Source organism: Drosophila biarmipes, chromosome 2L, assembly GCF_025231255.1.
Source record: "Drosophila biarmipes strain raj3 chromosome 2L, RU_DBia_V1.1, whole genome shotgun sequence".
Classification (NCBI taxonomy): Eukaryota; Metazoa; Arthropoda; class Insecta; order Diptera; family Drosophilidae; genus Drosophila; species Drosophila biarmipes.
In genome coordinates, this window is record NC_066612.1 from 24756900 (window position 1) to 24771430 (window position 14531).

A 14531-nucleotide genomic window follows, 5' to 3' on the forward strand; every position below is an offset into this window, starting at 1 on the left:
TGACTCTGAATCCGAGACCGAAGGGCCGGCAAGAACTTCTACACCGAAAAGTGTAAGCGTCGGCTCTCCCTCAGACAGAGACATGGCATTTAACCCAGATCAAATAAAGGCGGTAGTAGAGGCTGCCGTCAACCATGCCCTACAAGCAGCGGCTACTGACAGCCAGCGCAGGGAGAATGAGTTGCGCCAGACTATTCAACAACTGGCCAACCAAGTAGCGGCGATACAGGTCGCACCCACCCCAACAGTAGCTCCTCAAATTAAAGTTTATACACCCATAGACATTGATAGCAACGTCATTTGTAATGAGCCGCTAGACGCCGTCAAATGCCTGCCTGAATTTTCGGGTGCCCAGGAAACATACGTCTCCTGGCGGCAGGCGGCAGTAGGCGCATACTACATTTTTAAGAATTTCGTAGGAAGTTCACGCCATTATCAGGCAGTTATTATAATTAGGAGCAAAATAAGGGGCCCGGCCGATGCAGTGCTATCCTCTTTCGGCACAGTGCTTAATTTCGACGCGATTATAAATCGACTCGACTTTACTTATAGTGACAAGCGGACAATGCATGTCATAGAGCAGGAGATGGGCACCCTCAGACAGGGGAGCCTCTCGCTTCTACAGTATTATGACGAGGTTGAAAGGAAGCTCACCCTCCTCACCAACAAAGCGACCATGTCGTACGAAGCCTCGGCTGCACAAGTTTTATGCGAAAAATTCCGGGATGATGCTCTTCGCGTATTTATCTCTGGATTAAAACGCAGCCTCACAGACGTCCTCTTCGCGGCGAAGCCCAAGGACATGCCATCAGCACTTGCCTTGGCTCAGGAGGTGGAGGCGAATCATGATAGGTATACCTTTGCATCATCGTTTGCAAGAAGCCAGGAAGATAGGGAAAAAAAACAATTTCCTAAGGCGCAAGAGCGTCAGCAGGACGCCCCTCAGGCGAGTTCCCAAATATAATGGCGGTAAAAATCCCCATTATACTAAGCAAAACAAAGCACAGGTGTATCCTGCTCCACGCAGCGGTAGGCATCATGGAGACACTCCAGAACCCATGGAGGTGGATCCATCATTGTCTAGGATGCTTAAACCATCACAGGCCCCGGCATACCAGAATAGGAAGTCGGCGGCATCCGATAAAGCCAACCCACAAAAAAAGCAAAGGGTTAACCACATTGCCCAAGGCGCTGACAAAATTGGTGATACGTACACCACAGCGGCCTCTAGCGCGGCACAAGAAATTGAAGACGACGCTATCAATGAATACGACTCTGATGCCATAAATTTTTTAGGGGGAGGTCCCTGCTACCCGTCATCAGACGAAGAGTAGCGGGGATTGACATGAGATTTCTAGTCGATACGGGCGCGGCCAAAAATTTCATCCGACCATACGAAGGGTTAAAAGGCGTTCGCCCGCTAGAATCTCCATTCAAGGCTCATTCGATCCATGGAGTCACCACCATCACGAAGAAATGCTTCGTGTCAATTTTCAACTTGAAGGCCACATTCTTCATTTTACCAGACTTGTCCGCTTTTGATGGAATCATCGGCTTTGACCTTTTAAAACAGGCAGGGGCGTCACTTTGTCTGGCCTCCGGCCAGCTCAAATGGGGCGCGGATGTAGAGAACGTCGATTTTCATACATGTCCCGATGTAAATTTTACTGAGGTGGACTGCTCAGATGCACCACCTTTGGTCAGAAAAGAATTTTTGAAAATGCTCAGCGACAGGAAAAAAACCTTCGCAGACCCCAATGAGGCCTTGTCCTACAATACGTCGGTTGCCACCATCAGAACTATTGATGAGACGCCCATTTATGCCAAACTTTACCCATATCCAATGGGGGCAGCTGATTTTGTAAATGGCGAAATCCAAGATCTGCTAAAAAACGGCATCATCCAAAAGTCGAAATCCCCCTACAATAACCCAATATGGGTTGCAGACAAAAAGGGCACCGACGAAACTGGCAGGCGGAAAATGCGTTTGGTATTGGATTTTCGCAAACTAAACGAGAAAACAATACCCGATCGATACCCCATGCCGAACATCTCGATGATATTAGGAAACTTAGGCAAGGCCAAGTATTTCACAACCCTGGACTTGAAGTCCGGTTATCATCAGATCACGCTGGCGGAATGCGACCGTGAGAAAACTTCCTTTTCCGTTAACGGAGGAAAGTACGAGTTTCGCAGAATGCCATTTGGATTAAAAAATGCAGCCAGCATTTTCCAAAGAACAATTGACGACATACTGCGAGAGCAGATTGGCAAATTTTGCTATGTCTATGTTGATGATGTTATCGTCTTTTCGGAGGACGAAAACTCCCACATTCGGCACGTGGATTGGGTTCTCAAGAGCCTACACGATGCAAATATGAGGGTATCAACGGAAAAGTCACGATTTTTTAAGAAAAGCGTTAACTTTTTAGGTTTCATAGTCACCAATAACGGGGCTACCACAGACCCAGAAAAAATAAAAGCCATACAGGAATTCCCAGAGCCTAAGAACGTTTTCGAGGTTAGATCATTCCTTGGCTTAGCCAGCTATTATAGATGCTTCATAAAAGATTTTGCATCCATAGCTCGGCCCATCACTGATATTTTGAAAGGGGAACTTGGAAGTGTCAGCAGGCACAGATCCAGGAACATCCAGGTGCAGTTCAACGAGCCCCAACGGCTGGCTTTCCAAAAACTGCGTAACATTCTGGCTTCCGAGGATGTCATCCTTAGATACCCCGACTACCAAAAGGCATTTGATCTAACGACAGATGCCTCAGCGTACGGCATTGGCGCAGTCCTATCCCAAGAAGGGAGACCCATAACAATGATCTCTAGGACCTTAAAAGACAGGGAAGTTAACTATGCTACCAATGAAAGGGAGCTGTTAGCTATAGTTTGGGCACTGGCCAAATTACGCCACTATTTATATGCAGTCAAAGATATAAATATCTTTACTGACCACCAACCGTTGACCTTCGCAGTGTCGGAATCCAATCCGAATGTGAAAATCAAGAGGTGGAAAGCCCGCATCGACGAGTCCGGCGCAAAAATATTTTACAAGCCCGGCAAAGACAACCTCGTTGCGGATGCCCTCTCAAGACAGCAACTTAACGTTGTGGAAGAGGAAGCTTTTTCTAGCGCGGCCACAATTCACAGTGAGCTGTCGCTAACCTATACCATTGAAACCACGGACAAGCCTTTGAATTGCTTCCAGAACCAGATAACTCTGGAGGAGGCACGCTTTCCGTTAAAACGCAGCTTTGTCCTCTTTGGAAACAAGAGACGGCATGTGATTAACTTCTCCTGCAAAGAGTCATTACTTGATGAACTCGCAGATATAATCGTTCCTAAAGGCGTAAACGCCATTCATTGTGACTTGCCCACGCTGGCAATGATACAGGACGAATTGGTTCGGCAGTTTCCAGCCACCAAATTTTGGCATTGCAAAAACCGTGTAACGGATATTTTTGCAGTTCCTGAAAGACGGGAAATCCTCACCTTCGAACACAACAGGGCTCACAGATCGGCCCAAGAAAATGTTAAGCAGATACTCTCCGAGTACTACTTTCCAAAGATGGCCAAGCTAGCCACCGAGATTGTAGCAAACTGCAAAACATGTGCGAAAGCCAAGTACGATAGGCACCCAAAGAAGCATGAGCTAGGCGAGACTCCGATCCCCTCTCATGTGGGAGAACTGCTACATATCGACATCTTTTCCACAGACAAGAAATACTTCCTTACTTGCATCGACAAGTTTTCGAAGTTTGCAGTTGTGCAACATGTCCACTCTAGGACAATCGAGGATCTTAAACCGGCCATACTCCAAATCATGAACTTTTTCCCTAGGGCTAGAGTAGTCTATTGCGATAATGAACCTTCGTTAAACTCGCACACTATCTCAGCCATGCTTGACAACCATTTAGGCGTCAGCATTGCAAATGCCCCACCACTTCATAGCGTTTCAAACGGGCAAGTAGAGCGCTTTCACAGCACCCTCTTGGAGCTTGCTCGTTGCCTAAAAATCGACAAGAAGATAACCGATACTGTGGAAATTATTTTATTGGCAACCGCCAAATATAATAAATCAATTCACTCTGTCGTTGACAAACGGCCAGTCGATATCGTGCAAAAGCATCCAAACGACCCACAGACGGACGTCCAGAATAAGATCGTTAGGGCGCAAGACACGCTCAGGGCTAGGGAAAATGACTCCCGACAATGCAGAACATTCGAAGTCGGCGAGAAGGTTTTGGTCAAGTCAAACCGAAGGCTTGGCAATAAACTCACACCACTGTGTGAGGAAAAAGCTGTTGAAGCGGACCTGGAGACCACGGTCCTCATTAAGGGGAGGGTGGTCCACAAGGACAACATTAAATAATAATTCATTTTTTATCATTTTTTCTATTTTTCTCACCCCTAGCCACTTGGCATAAGTTTTTTCTATATTTTCTTACCTTTATCCATTTGTTGTAAGTTTTTGTTATAATTATGCTTTACTCTTTATGCTTTGGTGGTGGGCTACCCTGTTTTAAACAAACACTACAATAAATCCAATATTACAGGTTCGCATTCGTATCCCTGTTAGTACTGCTTACCGTAACATCGGGGCACGTCACGGACTACTCGCAGGCCAAATATATTCCCATCATTGATGGTAGAATTTTAGTTTGGGAAGAGTTCGCGTCCGTTACACATTCGGCGAATCTCTCAGAATATAGGCGCGTGGTGGAAGAAACGGATGGCATGACCAGCATGTTTCCCCAGTCACACATGCAGAAACTTTTGAGTGTCGATGTCGCTCATCTGCGTGACCTGCTCGACTCGTTGAGCATCCACCACAGAGTAGCTAGGAGTTTGGATTTCCTAGGAGCGGCGTTAAAGGTAGTGGCGGGAACGCCAGATGCAGAGGATTTCGAAAAAATTAAATTCAATGAATTCCAATTAATAAATGCAAACAATAGGCAGATAAACATCAATAGTAAAGTACAAGACCAAATTAATAATATTACTTTCACCGTCAATCAACTTCTGAGGTCGGCCAAGGGAACCCAAGTTGACTCGGGGCATCTTTATGAGATGCTACTATCCCGAAATAGAATGATTAGTATGGAGCTGCAAAACTTATTACTAGCGATAGCTCTAGCTAAGGCCAACATTGTGAGCCCTAGTATACTAGATCATGCAGACCTAGAAGATACATGGATAGAAGAGCCCACAGATACCCCCATCAAAGACTTATTGTCCGTTGCTTCCGTTAAAATATTACAGTCCGCTAACCTTTTGTATTTCGTTATCAAATTTCCCATAATCAAATCGTCGTGCATTAAAATCACTGTTTTTCCTGTGTCCCATCATGACACGATGCTCAGGCTGGAGGACAAAATAATAGCAGATTGCAATGGAGCAATCCACACGGTCAACAATTGCTCCACAACGCCTGGAGCCACATTTTGCCAGCTGGCGTCTAGAAGGTCGTGCGCGCAAGAGCTCCACGCTGGAGGCATAGCGCACTGTGACATCCAGCACAGCGATCTACATCCAATTACTCACGTAGATGAAGGCATCATAATTGTAAACGATCGTCCGGCACGTGTGAGTGTGGATAATGGCACTTACATCCATATACGAGGCACGCATCTCATTACATTTACTGAGAGTGCCATGGTTAATGAAACCCGATATGTCAACAATGACAGGGCCCAGAAAAGGGTCCCAGGAGTAGCCCGCTCGCCCTCTTTGAATATTACTATGGAGCACAACATCCTCAGTCTTCCATACCTTCACCGCCTGAGTGAGCGTAACTTGGAACACATCAAGAGAGTCGGGGAGAATATCAACGACTATCATTTACATCAGATAGTACTGGTGGCAGGAGCAGTATGCTGCGCGTTGATCTGCGTCGGCTTCACCTATCGGCGAGTCATCCAGGCCAGGAGAGCTACGGTCCAAATAGCAGATATGATCGCCCAAATAGGGTCGGCCGAGGACGGCCTAAATTCTGAGGGGGGAGTAGTTAACTAAGTTAACCGGGCGACGGCAATGACCGATCGTCCGAAAGCTCGCTCCGGCCAAATTGCTGACACAGCGTCTGGCCGGAAGCCCGTGCATAGCCGGCAAGCACTACCCATTGGAGTGGCCGCTATGAGTCCCTTTTTATGTTAGCTTTAAGTTCAGTTCTCATTTTGATTTTAAAGAATAAAGAGCTAACGCTCACGAATTGAAACTCCGGCCATCGCCGTATTTGATTTATTGAATTTACACCCAGTCTGAGTCTCTAGGCCTGCGGGCTAAAAGAGGGCAGTTACCCTCTCAACCTAATCGTCATACTTCTACTGTTGATGACACAGGCCAACCGGCCACTTACAACACACGCAGCAGCTGGTATTACCAGCTACAACTACGGTCAACCGACCTCCAACTACAGACGATCAGCCAGCCAGCTTCACCCTCTCTACAGACGGACAGCCAGCCGGCTCACGGATTAATTAATATTATAATTTATATAGACGAGCTGCCATTATTTAAAAGTTACTGGGTTCAACTCTGACTTTTTCCGGGATACGCAAAACCAAAGAATGATGAATATTTGTGTCCGTTGTTTGAAGATTTGTTTGGACCATTTTAGACTGTGATAGAAAAAATGGGACTTTTATGAATATGAAAATTAGGATAATGCTCCTGTTGATCTTTTATTAGTGGAACACCAGGTTGTGCAAAATGTACCCAGGTGGAGAAAAAGCAGAGGGTACGCTTACTTATTATACAGAATCAAAAAATTTTATTAGCGACTAGAATTTTCTATATAGGAAATATCCAGTTCATCAAAATGTTTAATGTGGGCATGACACAAATTCCTTTAGATGACATGCACCTTGTAGAACTAGGAGTAATGAGTTTTTAAAGGGACTCATAAATAAAAGCATCTGAATCATTTTAGGTACAAATTATCTTCCAATAGTTTCCACAACTTTATGAATTTATTTTGCCAAAGATTAGTATATGCAGGAGGTAGAGAGATTTCCCTTAGAAAATTTAGAGTGCAATGGCGATGGTGATTTTTACCATGCCTCATTTTTGTTAAAGGAATTTTTTTTTAATATTAGTGGCGTAATAGTCTTTGTGGATTTATTTGCTTTGTCAGATGTAAACGTCTTATTGTTTTTGTACGTTTTAATTTTTCTTTTTTTTTAAGGTAGAGTAGCAGAACAGAAATGGATTATCCTCAAAAATTTCTAATTGAAGTTTCACAGATTTTCTTTTGATATGTATAATGGCATTACGCTCGAATTTGATATGTAAAGTAAATTCGTTTTTTTATTTCAGGTGAACCTTTTCAGCAGCCGTCAGTGTGGACAAGTTGTTGCGAAATCAATAAGCAAATTGCGAAAATAAATGGTAAAATTTTAAACTTTATAACTTAACATATTTTTTTGAGCTACATCACTTAAATACATTTGTTTCTGTTTTTAAAAAACTGTTTCAGTGATGTTTCTTTTCTTAAAAATATTTTATCATTGCTAATTAAAATCTTGAGGAAATCATTCTTTCCCTTGCAGAACGACAAATTATTGTTTCGTAACTGGTACGGCAAGGAGTGAAGGACACAAACGTGAAGAAACATTTCCCAATACAAGATAAGGATGCCCTAATATTGACTTTTCTATCTTTTAGAGTTTCCGAGATCTCAGCATTCATACGGACGGACGGACAGACGGACATGGTTAGATCGACTTGATCCTGATGAAGAATATATATACTTTATGGAGTCGGAAATGCTTACTTTTACCTGTTGCATACTTTATGAGGAATCTAGTATACCCTATTACTCTACGAGCAACGGGTATAAAAATGGATCCAACTAAAAAACTGATTGTAGGTGACGAATGGGGTCATATTTTAAAATTAGTGAAGGCGGAGAAGCGTAAGAGGTGCGTTATCGAAGAAAAAGTGAAGACGAACATTTTAGACGCAGACTAATCTGTTAAGCTAAACAGCTTTAAAATACAAAAACTCTTATTAATAAAAATACAAAAAGACGTGAAAGAACTCAACAAACTTCAAAACGTAAAAAAGTCAAGTTCACAAATAATTGCGATCCGGATAAAAAAACGAAAACATATTTTAAAATTGTAAAAATGATTTTCTGACAGTCAAAAAATATCAAAAATATTTTATTATTAGTATAATTAGACCAAAATAGAAACAAACCGTAAGGTTCAGTTTACAAGTGAACAAGAGTGTAGATGGTTTATACAAAAAGTCAGCAATTGACGAAAACACAGAGGAGTACTATTAAATACAAGAAATCGACTTAACTACTAAATGTGAAACTACTCCTGATGTGATCAAATCATTATCAAAATTCTGCGGGGAACCAAACATTACGCAGGGTGAAAGGAAGCTGCTAAAATCATGGGAGCTGCCTACGACTCTCTAACCAATCATGTATAGTCAAGATTGGAAGGGTAAAATGGCACTTACTAAATCTTATAAAGAAGTCAGTGACAAAAGAACTTTACGTATGGAAAGGACAACATACAAAAGCTTCGAAATTTGTATCTTCATTTATCATTTATTAAATCCGTCAGATTTTCCCAATCCTTTTCAAAAAGTCCGGGAATTATAATCTAATTATTTCTGTGCTTAATTTTCGAATAGGTATTATGATTTGAAAAATAAAAATAAAGATAAGGAAAATAACTTAAAATTTAAGGAAAATCATAAAAATAAGGGAACCGGGAATTAAAACTTTAATCAAAATAACAATTGTCAACAAAAAATGAATTTTTAGAAAAAAAATTAATAAACATATATAATATTTTAGAAACGCTAAATACGTTTTAGCTGAAAAATTGGAAAATTTTGAGCTTTTAGTGCCGGTAATGCCCTCCGTTTTAACCTACTTTTATACCCTTTACTTGTACAGTAAAAGGCTATACAATTTTGTCGGAAAGTATGTATCACTAAAAAGGAAGCGTTTTCGTCACCATAAAGAATATATATATACTTGATCAGGATCCCTAGCCGAGTCGATCTAGCCATGTCGGTCTCTCTGTCCGCCCGTCTGAACCTTGAGATCTTGAAAACTATAAGATATCTTGGAAACTATTAAAAATAAACTTGGCATGTAGGTATTTGACCTTCTTGCCCAGCCCCCATAATCCGCAAAAACGCTGTAGCGCCTCTCTGCAAGCAAAAGGGCGATAATTCTATCGCCTATCGTCCAGAAGTCACTTCTAAGTCACTTCTGGAAGATAGAAAGACGATAGTACACATTTTACAAAAACGAAATATACATATATCGCGTAGAAGTAACTTCTAAGTCACTTCTGAGCGATTGAAAGGCGACAGCACACATTTCGATCGCAATGAAGTAACTTCTGAGACAGTTCTGGACGAAAGTTAGAGGATAGCACACATTTTACGAAAACAAAAAGGGTCGCGGTCTCGAAGAAGTATCTTCTGAAAGATAGATAGATGATACAAAAACAAAGTTACTGGGATAAGGCAGGACAAAAAAAAAATTTGTGTGTTGCTTTGTTTTTCGGAATTTTTAAAATTGTATAACACATTAAAATGTCCAACTCAACGAACAGTGCGAATTTACGTGAAGCTGTACGTTTACTTCAAGATATTTTCACATTACCTGGCTTGATTGCAGTGAAATAAGCATTCAAAGATTCTCCACCTAATTATAAAAAATAATTTTTACAAATTTATTTTTATTTCAAATATACAAAAATTTTGTTCTGTTTATTTGAGAAATGGTTATTATTAAATTTCTCATGTGAACGGAGCTGGACATAAATAAAATTATTAAGGAGCATTTCCGGTATGCCAATGACCGTGTCTACAAGCGCTCAAAGACCTTATACAAAATAAATTCAAAATATTGCCGAACATGTAACAACAAGTTTTTTATTCAAGTTTTCCAAAAGGGAAAAGCCTTCTGTATCTTCTACAAGCATCTGTTATGTCACTTTTAAGTAACTTCCAGAAGTCACTTCGGCGATATCGCGTTCGGATCGCGAAAGTCACTCCCGTCGGGAATAAATATGCTACTTCGGCCTCGGAGTCACTTAATAACTTAATGTAATGTAAATGCAACCCGTTAAAAAATACAGTTTTACGTTTACTGTAAACACTGTTTCAAGCTTAACAAAATACCAAAATTTTTCAATTCATAGGATAGGTTCTTATAGTAAGTGCAATTTAAAAGACTTTCTCAAAAAATGTTGTATTTTACTTACACTTTACTTATCATTTCATTATGTATTAATTAAATCTTTGTTAATTACGATGCTTGACAACCAATATCTGCAAGGGCTTAGCACAGTTTTTATCGCTAAAAATGTATCCCCATCTAGTCATCAAGCAACAATAATATAAAAAATAACAAACTAAAATGATATAGTCGATGGCATCGTCTGTAAGGTATCCGTTACTCAGTAATAAAGTAATGCGAGAGGGAAGATGGAAATAACATTTTTTAATTGGTTTTGAATTTCAAATTAAATTTTTTCAAAATCGGACGACTATAACATATAGCTGCCATACGAACGATCAGAAAATTGGTGGGAAAATAATATAAAACAAATTATAGTTTTGGGGCGACATATTATCTTATAATATTGGGAATATAATTTTTTATATTTTTAGGAATTTTGAATTCAATTAAATAAAAATCGGACTACTCTAAATTATAGGCGTCAAAAAAACGGCCTGAAAAAAGAATGAAATATTTTTTTTTATATATCACTGAAGTCAGCAACAATCCTTAAAAATGTTACATGGTGTTACAAAAGTTGATTATTTCTTATAACTGCAAGAGTACGAGTATACCAACTTCGGCTTGCCGAAGTTAACTTCCTTTCTTGCTAAATATACCTTTTGCTCCATTAGGCTAATTAAAGGGTATCTGATAGTGGAGGAACTCGACTATAGCGTTCTTCCTTGTTTTTATTTCTAAACCCAAAGTCAAAATTTCCCGATTCCTTTTTTTTCTTTTCATTAAAGTAAAGTAAAAGTGTACACTGTTTCGTCGGAGAGAATGAAAGCTGCGAAAGAAAGCGTTCCCGACGCCTTAATCAATTGGCTTTTTAGACAGCGGTGAAAGTGCAAAAGTAAAAATTTCGAAAATTTGATTTGTTGGGGCTAACTAGATGCATTTTCACTTAAAATACGCGTCGAATGACCCCTTTAATCAAAACAAAAAAAATTCTGTTTGTCAGTTTGTCCCGAAATTATGTTTTGAGATCCTGGAAATTTTTTTATGTTAAACAGCTTAATATATGTGAGAAACATTAGTTTTACCACTTTTGGAGAAAATCGCTAGTTTGGCGAGAAAATAGGTAAATTTTTGGAACTTATACAACTACAGGCTATATGTCTTTACGTTGTTCAAACATGGTTGTGTATGATATAGTCGTCCGATTTTAATAAAATTTAATTCGAAATTCAGAACTAATTAAAAAACGTTATTTTCACTCTCATAAGGTTATATGTTAAAAAACACGAAAGATATAATTTTTATTTTATGTTTTCCTATTAATTTTCCGATTGTTCTTATGGCAGCCATATGATATAGTCGTCTGATTTTTAATTAAAAATGTTAAATCCAAGCATAGAAATATATGTTAAAAAACACGAAAGATAAAATTTTTTTTAAATTTTTTCCCCGATAGTTCCTATGGGAGCTATAAGATATAGTTGTCCGATCCGGCTGGTTCCGACTTATATACATATACTACTACTAGAAAGAAGACTTTTGGGAAAAAGTCAGCCCGATAACTTTAAAACGGAGAGACTAGTTTGCGTAGAAACGGACGGACGGACAAACGGGCATGGCTAGATCGACTCGTCTTGTGACGCTGATCAAGAATTTAAATACTTTATGGGGTCGGAAACGTCTCCTTCACTGCGTTGCAAACTTCTGGCTGAAATCATTATACCCTCTGCAAGGGTATAAAAATGGCCACATTTACCAGTTTAGAACACTGCTTGAGTTGTGAACTTTTTTATGCACATCCAAACTATTTTGACGGCCATGGAAATTTTAGATGTTGTTAAACAGCCAAATAGAAGAATATTTTGTTCTACGACTTTTAAAAACTCGCTAGTTTGGCGGAAAAACAGTTAAAAATATATCAAAAATTCATACACCCTTTAACGATTTAAGGTTAAGCCCTTACAGAATATCCCGTTTTTTTAACGTTTTACATGCAACAATTTGTTATATAAAGTCAAATTTGTATTCAACAAAAATGGACACATGCACTAGGTTAGTACCTATGTATTATTTCAGAGTCTTAGAATCATTTAAATTGATATTAGCAGTTTCATTTAAGAGCCTTGAATTCTATGATTTTTGTGAAAGTAGATGGAATTTTGATTTTAAAAATAAATCCTACTGGTATCAAACAAAAACAACTCTAAACGAGGTAAAAGTCTAGAGAAATCAGAAGCGAAATTTCTGATTATTTTGTGATGATCTACTAAGTAAATATATTTTCTTAATTTTTTTTACATTTGGCACGTACAGCTAAACCTAAGCATATTGAAAAGTAGATTGCCAAATGTAAAAAAAAAACGAAAATGTATTTATTTTGTATCGTATATCTAATTTTCGTCGCAAAAGTTGATATTAAGAGTTTTTTTTTTGCTATAGGTGCGATCGTTACTAGATTTTTTCCCCCTTTAGAGATGTTTTTGTTTGATATCAGAAGTTTTTATTTTTAAAATCAATCACAAGTCATCTGCTTTCACAAAAAAGCAAAGACAATTAGGAAATTTTGTAGATTGTAAATTACATTTTCGTGACTAGATATTATTTCTTTTAGAGGTGTTTAAACCCGTTACTCGTAGAGTTTAAGGGTATACTTGATTCGTCGGAAAGTAAGTTAAGTTTTCGTAAAGCTGCATTATTGAAATAAATTATTTACTGGCCCATGCTTCGTTGAGTCAGTTTCAGCAGGTGTTTTTTGCAGGTCAGGATTAATGTCTTTGAAGGTCTTCATGTTCTCAATGTATAATGCCCGTCTTCTTTAAGTGGACCCTTGCTCGACGAGTAAATAGATCCGATAGAACCAATTGACGCTTCATGTGCATGTCTTCTTTAAAAATCTCGTAGTTGGTTTTTGTCAGATAAATAGATACCGACGTAACTTAGAAAAGTCTGGCTTTTCGTTTTCCGCCGTAGTGCACCCACGGTAGGAGCAACTTTAAGGTTAAAGCTAAGGGTGTGAAAAAGTTCCCTCACATCTTTGCCTTGATTAAATTGTACCCCATGAAGGCGCAGATCACTAACTACCTATTCATTATGCTGCAACTCAGATGCAGACTTAAGACTTAGTCTCGCAAGGGCCGCGTTTCCGCGATTTCACTCTCCAAACGCTCTTTTCATGAGTTCCGACGTATCCCTGTTAATAGCGTTCAGCGAAAACCGATCTTAGCTGTTCTGCTACGATCAATAAATTAATCGTAAAGTTGGTTTACTTTACGATAAATTTATTGATCCTTCCTTTGAAGCCCAAACTATTGCGTTCCAAGCATTTCAGCTCTTCATTTAATCCAAAATTTCGGTTCTAGAAACTTAACAACGAAGAGCTTCTGCCGAGGTTCGTTATATACAGTGGCTCGAAGCTTATTTCGTGCAAGAGAAAAATTAAATTTTAAATCGTCATTGCTGCTAAACTAGGAACGATATCAACAAAATTTAAACGCAGTAATTCAAATAAACTCTTCATTTATTAATATAACAAAGTAAAATTACTTAATCTAAAAAAACAAAACAAATTTTCATATAAAACTAAAAAACAAGGCATTTCTGGTGTCGAAGCTTAATTCGTGCAAACACTTTAAACTCAAAAAAAAGCATAAAAAATTGACTTTTCGATCCGTTTTTTTTTCTGTATACTTGTTTATTTGTATTCTTAAATAAACATTTTATAAGATTTCGGAGCTGGTCACACTAAAGTAAAATTTACCGTTAATTTTTGGCTATGGGTCCGCGAAAAACGATCGAGCAAAGGGAATTAGTCCTTAAACACTTTAAGGATGGAAAAACCCAGCGTGCCATAGCCGAAATGGTTTGCTTAAGCCCCAGTACGGTGCAATATACAATTCAAAGATTTGTTCGCGAAAATCGAGTGGAAGATAAGGGCCGAGTTGCGCCGAACAAAATTTTTAACGACCACGAGGAGCGCCGAATAGTCCGAAAAGTTAAGGAAAACCCCAAACTATCGGCTCCAAAAATCGCTGCAGAGATAGAAGAGGAAATGGGCAAAAAATGTTGCCCAGACACAATTCGCAACGTACTGCACAAGCATAATTTTAATGGTCGAGTTGCTCTAAAGAAACCATTCATCAGCGACAAGAACAGAATTGTTCGTTTCAAGTTCGCCAAGGAGATGGAGACTAAGCCGATTTCGTACTGGAATGACGTTATTTTTGCGGACGAATCCAAATACAACATTTTTGGGTCGGATGGGGGGCATTATGTTTGGCGGCGTCCGAATACGGAGCTAGGT